This window comes from Schistocerca nitens, chromosome 7 (assembly GCF_023898315.1).
Source record: "Schistocerca nitens isolate TAMUIC-IGC-003100 chromosome 7, iqSchNite1.1, whole genome shotgun sequence".
Lineage (NCBI taxonomy): Eukaryota > Metazoa > Arthropoda > Insecta > Orthoptera > Acrididae > Schistocerca > Schistocerca nitens.
The window spans coordinates 419,713,719-419,726,044 of record NC_064620.1 but is presented as its reverse complement, the minus strand read 5'-3'; the positions used below and the strand labels follow the sequence as shown (position 1 = coordinate 419,726,044).

Genomic DNA, 12,326 nt, shown 5'->3' with positions numbered 1-12,326 from the left:
GCGTTAGAGATTGCAACAAGATAGCCGAGAAAAGGGTATCTGGCATCAACATCCAATTCGCCTGAAAGAATAGCCCATCTAAAATGTATTTGCTGTGGGATCACAGTCTCGTGAAATTTTTAAAATAGCTCCATATTCGCCATTCACTGTACTAAATATTACATTGGTAGCCGAGTACCCGGCATTGTCCACGCATGTACTAATTCCAAAACTATTAGTTTATTTCCTCCACCTCTCTCTCTCTCTCTCTGTCCAACTCTCTTCTCTTTCTCTGTCCATCTCTCTTCCCTTTCTCTGTCCATTTCCTTCTCTTCATCTCTCTGTCCATTTCTTCCTCTTCCCTTTCTTTGTCACTTTCCTTTCAGCCTATCTGCCTGTTCATCTCTTCCTCCCCCGTCTCCTCTCCACATTATCACCCCCACTTCAATAGGTGGTTGCTGGTTCTTACCGCTAAAGTATTTCTTTCCAGATAGTAATTAACGTGTGCACCAAGTTTGGTTGTAATGGATCAGAGACTTTAGAAATTGTGCGAACAGGGAATCCTTCGGCTCGTGAAATAGTGGGCTAGTTGCGCTCGGGCCTCGGGTGATTACATTTCAATTTTTCAGTAAAGACTGCAGTTATACCCACAGTGTTTTTCGTACCTTATCTTTTGGACACCCCTTGTAATCGACGACGTTGGGTGTAAACTGTTCTATCGTGACCATCCGACCGCCATGTCACCCTCAGTCAGCTGAGAATGCGGATAGGAGGGGCACGTGGTCAGCACACCGCTCTCCCAGTCGTTATGATGGTTTTCTTTGACCGGAGCCGCTACAATTCGGTCGAGAAGCTCCTCAATTGGCATCACGAGGCTGAGTGCACCCCGAAAAATGGCAACAGTGCATGGCGGCCCGGATGGTCACCCATCCAAGTGCAGGCCACGCCCAACAGCGCTTAACTTCGATGATCTGACGGGAACCGGTGTATCCACTGCGGCAAGGCCGTTGCCGACTTGTTAGAAGACCGATGACCAAAACAATAATTAAATAAATGAAGAGTTAAGGTTTTTCTCTATGAAGTTCAGGCGTAAAAGAGATTTACCGGCATTTACTGATTTAAGACTTACTAACGTGTTTACAGTAGATAAAACCAAGTTTTCAAAATTTACAATGTTGATGTCGACACATTCTTCATCCCTGTGCGCAAGAGAAAGTACATGCATACTTTTAATCTACAATTGTAGCAGTGTTCACTGCTCCTGTGTTTACTTTTGATGGGCAAGTTTTTTATCGATTGTAATAAACGTGAAAGTTAATTTATATACATTCCAGTAGCTTTGTTGTTATTCAACGAGACCTGTTCGTCTTTCGGTAAATGTTAAATTCTGGTTGTTTCAGTGGTACCAAAGTAACTTACTAGCTGTAGATAGGCTGTAGAGGAACAAATGGAAAACAGAAACCCGTCTTGGGAAACGCCATCGAACAAAGCGGGGCGGTATCGAAATGCAGGGCACCAACCCAGCATCAGTTACACTATGTGATCAAAAGTATCACGACACCCCAAAAACATATGGTTTTCATATTAGGTGCATTGTGCTGCCGCTTACTGCCAGGTACTCCGTATCAGCGTCCTCAGTAGTCATTAGACATCGTGAGAGAGCAGAACAGGGCGCTCCGGGCAAGTGACGGTCACGTGGTCAGGTGATTGGGTGTCACTTGAGTCATACGTTTGTACGCGAGATTTTCACACTCCTAAACATCTCTAGGTCCACTGTTTCCGATGTGATAGTGAAGTGGAAACGTGGAGGGACACGTACAACAGAAAAGCGTACAGGCAATTGAAGAGAGTCGTATTGTGTAATAGGCAGACATCTATCCAGACCATCACACAGGAATTCCGAAATGCATTAGGATCCACTGCAAGTACTATGACAGTTAGGCGGGAGGTGAGAAAACTTGGATTTCGTGGTCGAGCGGCCTGTGCATAAGGCACACCTCACGACAGTAAATCCCAAACGACGGCTCCCTTGGCTGCACTGTTATCCGCGTCTTTCTGACAAGCTTTATATGCCCTCCACTGCTAGGTCTGTCGTCTGTGGGTTGTTATTTGGACGTTGACACCGCACATAGCTGGTGGTCACAATAATGTGTGTAGACCGTATGTAATACCTTAACTCAATACAAACATTTTTTACAATCAACTGAAAGCGTCTAGATCATTTTGAATAACCCTGTACATGGTTTCAGGGCAGGCCGTGGTTCTAAGGAGCTCACTGAGCTAAGTGACTTAATTCCAGTAAAATAACGACCCCGAACTGCTGTGCTGCCTTGACTCACAATATTCAGCATAAAAGAATTTGGAATCCTACAATGTGATCGACAGAACGAATAACAGGATCTGCTGCGTTACTAAACTGCCATTGGGGCATCTCGTGTATGCGCGCATTCTTGTCTTGAGGCCACATAATATCTCCAGCTGAAAACTTCATATACCGTCCGAACTTACATATTTTATTAAATGACCACAATGTACCCGACATAAATCTAAATTCACTTTAGTCAGAAGTAGGTGTGCGAATAAAAGTACTACATAATTAACTACTGGTGAATTTGATTTGAAAAAAATTACAAAGAGTGTTTCAAAATGACACTGAAAAGCGTATGAGGTATCGTAGACTTTAACAGCGTAAGAATCTACGTCTGGCAGTCAGTGCTGATAAAAGAGTCAAAGACTGAGGACCAAAGTGCGTCAATTTCGCCATCATGCACGCCATGAATTCGAGCTCTACAAGTTCAAAAACAAACGTGAAGTATTTGATTATTTTCTTTATTGCAACTGAGTGGTAACGTTAATACAAACAGAACTGATGCTAGGGTTGGTGCCCTAGATTTCGATACCGTCCGGCTTTGTTCGATGATAACTCCCAACATGGGTTTCTGTTTTCCATATGTTCCTCTACAGCCTATCTATAGCTAGTAAATTACTTTGGTAGCACTGAAACAATCAGAATTTAAGATTTCCCAAAAGACGAACAGGTCACGTTGAATAACAAAAAAGCTACTGGAATGTACATAAATTAACTTTTTCGTTTATTACAATTGATAAAGGACCTGCAGATCAAAAGTAAACACAAGAGCAACTACAGTGAACACTGCTACCATTGTAGATTAAAAGTATGCACGAGCTTTCTCTCTTGCCGGCCGCGGTGGTCTCGCGGTTCTAGGCGCGCAGTCCGGAACCGTGCGACTGCTACGGTCGCAGGTTCGAATCCTGCCTCGGGCATGGATGTGTGTGATGTCCTTAGGTTAGTTAGGTTTAAGTAGTTCTAAGTTCTAGGGGGACTTATGACCACAGCAGTTGAGTCCCATAGTGCTCAGAGCCATTTGAGCTTTCTCTTGCGTACAGGGATGAAGATTGTGTCGACATCAACATTGGAAATTTTGACTTGGTTTTATCTACTGCAAACACCTTAGTGAGTCTTAAATCAGAAAATACTGGTAAACCTTTTTTACCCCTGAACTTCATACAAAAATACCTTAACTCTTCATTCATTTAATTATTTTTTTGGTCATCAATCTCCTCACTTGCCTGATGCTTCCTGCTACGATTTCCTTTCCAGTCCAATCACTTCATTTCAGAGAAGAATTTACAAATGGTTCAAATGGCTCTGAGCACTATGGGACTTAACATCTATGGTCATCAGTCCCCTAGAACTTAGAACTACTTAAACCTAACTAACCTAAGGACATCATGCAACACCCAGCCATCACGAGGCAGAGAAAATCCCTGACCCCGCCGGGAATCGAACCCGGGAACCCGGGCGTGGGAAGCGAGAGCGCTACCGCACGACCACGAGATGCGGGCGAAGAATTTACACCCAACGTCGTCAATTATAAGGGTGTTCAAAAGATAAGGTACGAAACAACACTGTGGGTATAACTGAAGTCTTTGCTGAAAAGTAATCAGCCAAGGGCTGAGCACAGCTATTCCACTGTTTCACGGACCGAAGGAGTCCCTGTTCCCACAATTCCAGTGGCTGCGACAGGAGCCAGTCCTCCACTGTACCCCTCAATTCGTCCTCGGAGTTCAAGCACTTCCCTTTGAGACCCTTTTTTTTAGCGGACCAAACAGACGGAAGTCGCAGGGTGACATTTACGGGCTGTAGGACCGATACTCGAACTGCTGCCACTTGAACTTGGCCATTACACTTCGTGTGACATTCGTGACGTGGGGACGCGCTTTATCGCGGAGCAGAATCATTCTCTCCGTGAGAGCAACTCCGGCCCTTTGCTCTTGATGGATTTGAGTAGGCTAGTGTACACATGGTGTTAATGGTTTTTCCATGCTATAGGAATTCGATTCGTATCGGAGCTTCTATGTCGAAAAAGACGGTAAGCGTCACCGTGCCTGGTGAGCATCACAGCTTTGAACGTTTTTGGGGGAGATGTCACATGCACACAACCACACCAGACACTACATAAGTGTCCATAGATGTCTCATTATGTTACCGTAAAGTGGCATACGCAAATTCCAACCAGTTTGGTTGTTACGACGTTTTGTACCTTTTCATTTGAACAGTCCTTATATTTATTCCGTGTATTCCAGTCTCTGCATTCCCCTAAAGTATTTGCCTCTTATGGCCTCCTTTAGTACAAAGGATGTTATTCCTCGGTGTAACACATAAGCCATCATGTCATCACTGTTTCCATTTAAGTTTTACATATACACCACTGGCCATTAAAATTGCTGCACCAAGAAGAAATGCAGATGATAAACGGGTATTCATTGGACAAATATATTATACTAGAACTGACATGTGATTACATTTTCACGCAGTTTGGGTGCATAGAACCTGAGAAATCAGTACCCAGAACAACCACCTCTGGCCGTAATAACGACCTTGATACGCCTGGACATTGAGTCACACAGAGCTTGGATGGCGTGTACAGGTACAGCTGCCCATGCAGCTTCGTCACGATATCACAGTTCATCAAGAGTAGTGACTGGCGTATTGTGACGAGCCAGTTGCTCGGCCACCATTGACCAGACGTTTTCATTTGGTGAGAGATCTGGAGAATGTGCTGGCCAGGGCAGCCATCGAACATTTTTTGTATCCAGAAAGGCCCGTACAGGACCTGCAACATGCGGTCGTGCTTTATCCTGCTGAAACGTAGGGTTTCGCACGGATCGAATGAAGGGTAGAGCCACGGGTCGTAACACGTCTGAAATGTAACGTCCACTGTTCAAAGTGCCGTCAATGCGAACAAGAGGTGACCGAGACGTGTAACCAATGGCACCCCATACCATCACGCTGGGTGATACGCCAGTATTGCAATGACGAATACACGCTTCCAATGTGCGTTCACCTCGATATCACCAAACACGGATGCGACCCTCATGATACTGTAAACAGAACCTAGATTCATCCGAAAAAATTACGTTTTGCCATTCGTGCAGCCAGGTTCGTCGTTGAGTTCACCATCACAGGCGCTTCTGTCTGTGATGCAGCGTCAAGGCCAACCGCAGAGCATGGGTTCCGAGCTGATAGTCCATGCTGCTGCAAACGTCGTCGAACTGTTCGTGCAGATGGTTGTTGTCTTGCAAACGTCCCCATCTGTTGACTCAGGGTTCGATACGTGGCTGCACGATCCGTTACAGCCATACGGATAAGATGCCTGTCATCTCTAGTGATACGAGGCCGTTGGGATCCAGCACGGCGTTCTGTATTACCCTCCTGAACCCACCGATTCCATATTCTGCTAACAGTCATTGGATCTCGACCAACACGAGCAGCAATGTCGCGATTCGATAAACCGCAATCGCGATAGGCTACAATCCGACATTTATCAAAGTCCGAAACGTGATGGTACGCATTTCTCCTCCTTACACGAGACATCACAACGTTTCACCAGGCAACGCCAGTCGACTGCTGTTTGTGTATGAGAAATCGTTTGGAAACTTTCCTCATATCAGCACGTTGTAGGTGTCGCCACCGGCGCCAACCTTGTGTGAATGCTCTGAAAAGCTAATCATTTGCATATTACGGCATCTTCTTCCTGTCGGTTAAATTTCGCGTCTGTAGCACGTCATCTTCGTGGTGTAGCAATTTTAATGGTCAGTAGTGCGTTACTTTCTTCGCCGATTTTGAACATAAGCTCTTGATTTCTCATACTATCATTCCATTTAATTTTCAGTACCGCTCCGTAACACAACGCCTGAAACAGTGCGACTAGCTTCCATTCAGCCGGCCACTGTGGCCGAGCGGTTCTATGCGCTTCAGTCTGGAACCGCGCTGCTGCTACGGTTGCAGGTTCGAATCCTGCCTCGGGTATGGATGTGTGTGATGTCCTTAGGTTAGTTAGGCTTAAGTTGTTCTAAGTCTACAGGACTGATGACCTCAGATGTTAAATCCCATAGTGCTCAGAGCCATTGGAACCATTTTATCTTCCTTTCCAATTTCCCTGTTATCATTATACTTAGCAACAACTGGATACTTTTGTACAAATGTACAGAGTTTTTTATTGTGCTTTCTTAAACGTTACCCATGTATGGCAGATAATCAAAATTTCTGTTAAAAATCTAAGGAACAAAAATTATCTAACCGAAGGACTAGGGGCTGACACAAAATATTTCCAACTAGGAAAGAATGAAAAAAGGAAAACAGCCATGTATTTAAATCCGAAGGATGTATTGAACACTACATTACTTTCAGAGATATGGTATTACTATACGTAGGATTTTCTCGTGCCAATGAATTGATTAGTTATCCAGTCAGTTACGCAGAAACTTCATCATAGTGAAATCGTTATCAGCCTGAGCGCGCGCGCACACACACACACACACACACACACACACACTTAGCATTTACACATATCGAATCCACATTAAGCAATATAAAAGTTAGTCGGACCCACCCGCGATCGATGCAAGGGCCTTTGATTGTAGTCTAGTGTCGAGTCACACTCTCCTCCCGTTTGGTACCACAGAGGTGAGTTACACGCTGCTGTGTATCGCTTATACCTCTCAACACAAATCAGCAGTCCAAGCTCAAGAAAGGACTGGCCTCTGACATGGAAAATGAACCAGATGCTGGGAACATGATAAGATGACGTCATCTCATAAATGGTAAACCGGAGCTGCGTCAGGGTTGCAGTTTCTAGTTTGCCTGTTTACGTTGTCGTCTAGCAAAGTTGTCACATGTGGTTTACATGGCAATTTTTCAAGTTGCTTTTGTTCTCAGCTTTCGTTTATTTGCTTTTATAAAGGCATGTCAATATGAACATGTTGTTACATTCCTTTATCTGATTTATACTTTTAAAACTCAATCTGCAACCATCTACTGAATTATTTTGCTTTATATAACGTTAAACGATCTTGTGGCACTCATATGAACGAGGGCGATCTGAATTTGTTTACGTCTTTGCAGAGATAGTGTGTCGCACATCGTCTTTTTTTTTTTTTTTTTTTTTTTTTTTAAGTCATCAATCTTCCGGCTGGTTTAATGTGGCTCCTATGAATTCGTCTCCTGTGCGAACCTCTTCATCTCAGAGTAGAGCCTGCACATTGCGTCCTGAATTATTTGCTGGATGTATTCCAATCTCTGTTTTCCTCAACAGTTTTTCCCCTCTGCAGTTCCCTCTAGTACCATCCCGGTTATTCCCTGATGCCTTAACAAATGATCTATCATCCTGTGCCTTCTTCCCGCCAGGGCTATTCGGAGAATCAGCGACGGAAGGAACAGATGGAAAACTCTCATTCCTTATTTTATCAGTACACTTGATTTTCAACATCTTCTGTAACACCACGTCTCAAACGCTTCGATTCTCTTCTGTTCCGGTCCACGATTGACTACCATACAATACTGTCTTCTAAACGTACAATACATTCTCAGGAATTTCTTTCCCACACTAAGGCCACTGTTTCATACCAGGAGACTTCTCTTGGCCGTCTTTGCCTGTGCTAGTCTAATTTTTATGTCCTCTTTGGGTCGTCCATCCTGGATAGTTTTAGTTCTAGTGTAGCATAATCCCTGCTCTCATTCCTGCTACATCACATTACCTGTGTCTTTTTCCCACTACTCCCAATACATGTTCTTTACTCATTAGTAGAGACCGGATTATATGCATTTGCATGTTCCATATGTATTTGCTTATTTGGCTCCTTTTCACCGGTTATTTGCATATTTTAGTTAAAAGCTAGTGACGATGCATATTTTCGCTCTATGTTCACAATATTTTACAAATTTAGATGGGCTGCCTCTAGCTCGACCTAGTATTGATGTGTCACGCATTGACCGCGACCTAGAACTGCGTGCAACTGCTAAGCGAGAAGCCACTGCCTAGCCAAATCATTACAGGAGAGGAACGGGGACTGGCAGACAGAGTCAATGCTCATGCGCCTGCGTCCCCGGTTAATCCCCTCCACTGTCATACCGCAAGCGTCGCCAACAGTTAAATTAAACTACGCAAGCTTTTAGCCGCACGTCCATTGTTTCAGTTAAGCTTTCTATTTACTTGTACACAGTTGAACGTGTTTACGACGTGTAGTGTGTAACGTGTGCGCCATGTCGCCCGAAAAAAGAAACGTCGTTTCGTGGGTAGCTGACCACCCTGGAACATTTACATATGAGGGAACTGTTTTATATTGTCGAGTTTGCGAGGAAAACGTTTGGCGTAAAAAAAGTTTTAAATAGACCAGCTTGTCAAGACATATCTTCATATCGCAGGAATGCAAAAGAAAGGACCACGACGACAACTTCTGACAACAGCAAGTCGCAATAGCAGGGATTTGTCCAAAGGTAACCAAAAAAAGTCGATTTGCAAGCAATATTCCTCTTCACAGACTTACAAATCCTATCCTCAAAGGCTTTCTGCGAAAACATTGCGTAAATCAAAACATACCAGATGAATCAACATTGCGTAGAAATTACATACCGACAATTTAAGTAAATGTTCTGGAAGAAATACGCAATGAACTCAAGGACAGCATTATCTGGATTTCAGTTGACGAAAATACAGATACTTTTGGCCGTTACATTGCAAATTTAATTGTTGGTGCTTTAAAAGAAGAGCTCTCTTCTTCCTATTTAGCGACCTGCAAAGAACTTGAAAAAGTAAATCATTCTACGATCGCCAGATTTCTGAATGAGGGTATTAGAAAAACATTTCCAGAATCTTCTGCAGAGGAAAGGGTGTTTGTGTTTATTTCAGATGCTGCTCCCTATATCATCAAAGCAGGAAAAGCCCTCCGAGTTTTTATCCGAATTTGATTCATGTGATGTGATTTGCTCACGGAGTATATTGCCTTGCTGAAGAACTATGTTCCACGTTTGTGAATGTAAATAAACTGATTTCATCCACAAAGAAAGTGTTTATAAAGACTCTTGCTCGCATCAAGACCTACAAAGAAAAACTACAAAATGTGCCTTTACCTGCTGAAACAGTGGTAACTCGTTGGGGTACGTGGGTGGAAGCTGAGTTATTATACAATGAAGATTTCGAGGCCTTAGAGGGTTGGAAACGACTTCGATAGTGCAGAGGCTTTGGCAGTTTTCCAGTGCAAGGAAGCTTTTAATGATTTTGCTATTAAAAAAGACATTTCTGTGATTAGCTCTCATTTTTCCTATATACCTACAAGTAATAAAAAGCTTGAAACTCAAGGTTTGGCGCTGAATGAATCTATTCAATTAATGAATAAAATTATTCTAGAGAATTCCTCATTGTCGGAGGTATTCCCAAGAAAACTTAAAGTAGAGTTTGAAAACATTTTAAACAATAATCCAGGCTTTGAACCCTTGTGCTAAATTGGTAGTTTTATTAATGGGACAGGTGAAATTTTACCAGAAATAGTAAATGCCAACTTCAGTTGATGTAGAATAGTCTTTTTCTGCTTATAAAAATGTTTGGAGTGGTCGAAGACACAACCTTACAAGAGAACATACGGAAAAATTCTTGGTCGATAATGTTTACAATAGTCGAAAAATGTAAATGATGCTTTGGCCCAATAGTATTAATTAAAAGTTACTGCTGTTCAAAAAAATTGACGGTTGTATGTTGTTTTTTAAATAAAATATTACCCAGAGTTTGAGCGTTCCCCTCTGTGTGCTATATATCTCGAGGTTGGTCCCGTGGATATCGATTGTTTTGCTGAGACTCACTCGCATTGCATCCGGTTGTTTCCGACAACAATAGCAAAGACGGAACAATTCTTGAAACACGGTATACGTCCCCATTTTGCAAATTCTTTGAAAATAACCCTAGAAAGGCCCCCTTCGTAACCCCTCCCAGAAAATGTTAAGAAAATGATATCAGCGTTCTAAATGTAGCGATTTTTCGCGTGGCCGGCGCTCTTGCTCGTACCTAATATGCACAGGCTCGATTTCGAGATATTATGCACGCAGTAACTACTATGTTTTTTTATTATCTGATCTTGTATGTTTTGACACTTTTCATGCACTTTTTAAGCATTTTGATGCATATTTGCATTCATGTTTTAACGTTTTTATGATGCATATATTCCGGTCTCTACTCATTAATCCAACATATTCCGTCATTCTTCTTCACATTCACTCAGGTTAACAACGTTATCGGCGAATCTTATAATGGATATTCTTTCACCCTGAATTTTAATCCCCCTCTCGAAACTTTCTTTTATTTACATCATTGCTTCTTCGATGTGTAAATTGGACATTGGGAGCGAAAGACTGCGTCCCTTAATTGCACCCTATTTAATCCGAGCACTTCATTCATTATCATCCAGTCTTATTGTTCCCTCACGGTTCTTTTACGTATTGTATATTACCCGTCTTTCCCTATAGATGACTCCTTTTTTCCTCAGAATATTGGACATCTTACACAACTTGAGATTATCTAACGCTTTTTCCAATGCCGACAAATCATATGGTTGTGTCTTTAGTCTTGCTTCTATTCAGATGCATCGTGAGAACTGCCTCTCTGGTGCTTTCATCTTTCCTAAGGTCAAACTGTTCGTCACAGAACTATTCCTCAGTTTTCTTTTGCCTTCTTGTGCATATTATTCTTGTCAACTGCTTCGGTGCATGAACTGTTAAGCTGATTGTGCGATAGTTCTAGCATTCATCTGCCGTTGCTATCTTCGAAATTATGGATGATATTTTACTAAAGTCTGATGGTATATCGCCAGTCTCATACATTCTACAAACCAAAGCGAATAGTATGATATTGCAGTACTGGTGTTATCCTGTTGACGATTCCCTGCGGCGACCACAGTCGTTGCTAAATACATCAGATAAATTCGCAATTGCGAATAATGACTACCTTTAGCTGTAGAATGGAATGACGACAATGAAAATTGGTGCCGGATTTCCCGCTTTCAGGCACAATGTCTGATCTGTGCGGAAATAGACATAATGGATGTGCGAGTATAGATGGTAGACGTACGGTTGACGACATATGGAAGTTTGGATTTCGCCGTGAGTCGTGCGCGGACAGCCAAAAGGCAAGGCGACCGCTCGTGATAAGAGAGAAATCTGGGTTCGAGTCCTGGTCAGGCACAAATTTTCATTGTCGTCATTCCATTCTACAACTGATGGTAGTCATTATTCGCAATTGCGAATTCATCTGATGTGTAAAGTGAATAGTCGTTTGGTTGCCACTTCCCTTAATAATATTAGTAGTCCGATGGAATCCGATGGCATGAAATTCTGACTACAGGAATGGGTGCCTTATGTCATTCCCATCGGCTGGTGTTTCTTCTTCTAACGCGTCATCAGACATGTCTATAGAGGCCTTCAGTGTTCTCTTTCTACACATCTGCTCTCTCTTCTGCGTTTAACAGTGGAATTCCCACTGCACTCTTGAAACTACCACCCATGCTTTTAAATTCACCATAGGTTGTTTTGACTTCTCTAAATAATGAGTCAGTCCTCCAGCCAATTATTTCGGTTTCGATTTCTTCACATATTTCCTACAACCATTTCACTTTCGATGCTCTGAATTTGCTATTTTTTTTCATCCAAATGGATTTATATTGCTGTATTCCTGTCTTTTCTTGAACATTTTTGTTCTTCCTTCTATTGTCGGTTATTTGAAGCAATTTCTTCTCTTATCCAAAGTTTCTTCATAGTTGCGACACTTGCACCTATGTTTTTCTGTCCAACATCTGTGATTACCCTTTTTAGAGATGTCCGCTTCTCTTCAACTGAAGTGCCTACTTCAGTGTTCCTTATCGCAGCATTAACATCCTTAATGAACTTCAAACGCATCCCATTCTTCCACACCGAGTCTTTCAGACGATTCTCTTAAACTTGAGACTACTTCATCATTATTAAATTGTGATGTGAGTCTATATCTGCACCAGACACCAGT

The 12,326-nt window shown here is 42.5% G+C and overlaps 1 pseudogene; it reads right to left on the bottom strand.

Annotated features, from left to right (window-relative positions):
• Positions 1–873: 873 nt before the first annotated feature.
• LOC126195877 (5S ribosomal RNA) lies at positions 874–991 on the bottom strand (annotated as a pseudogene).
• Positions 992–12,326: the final 11,335 nt, after the last annotated feature.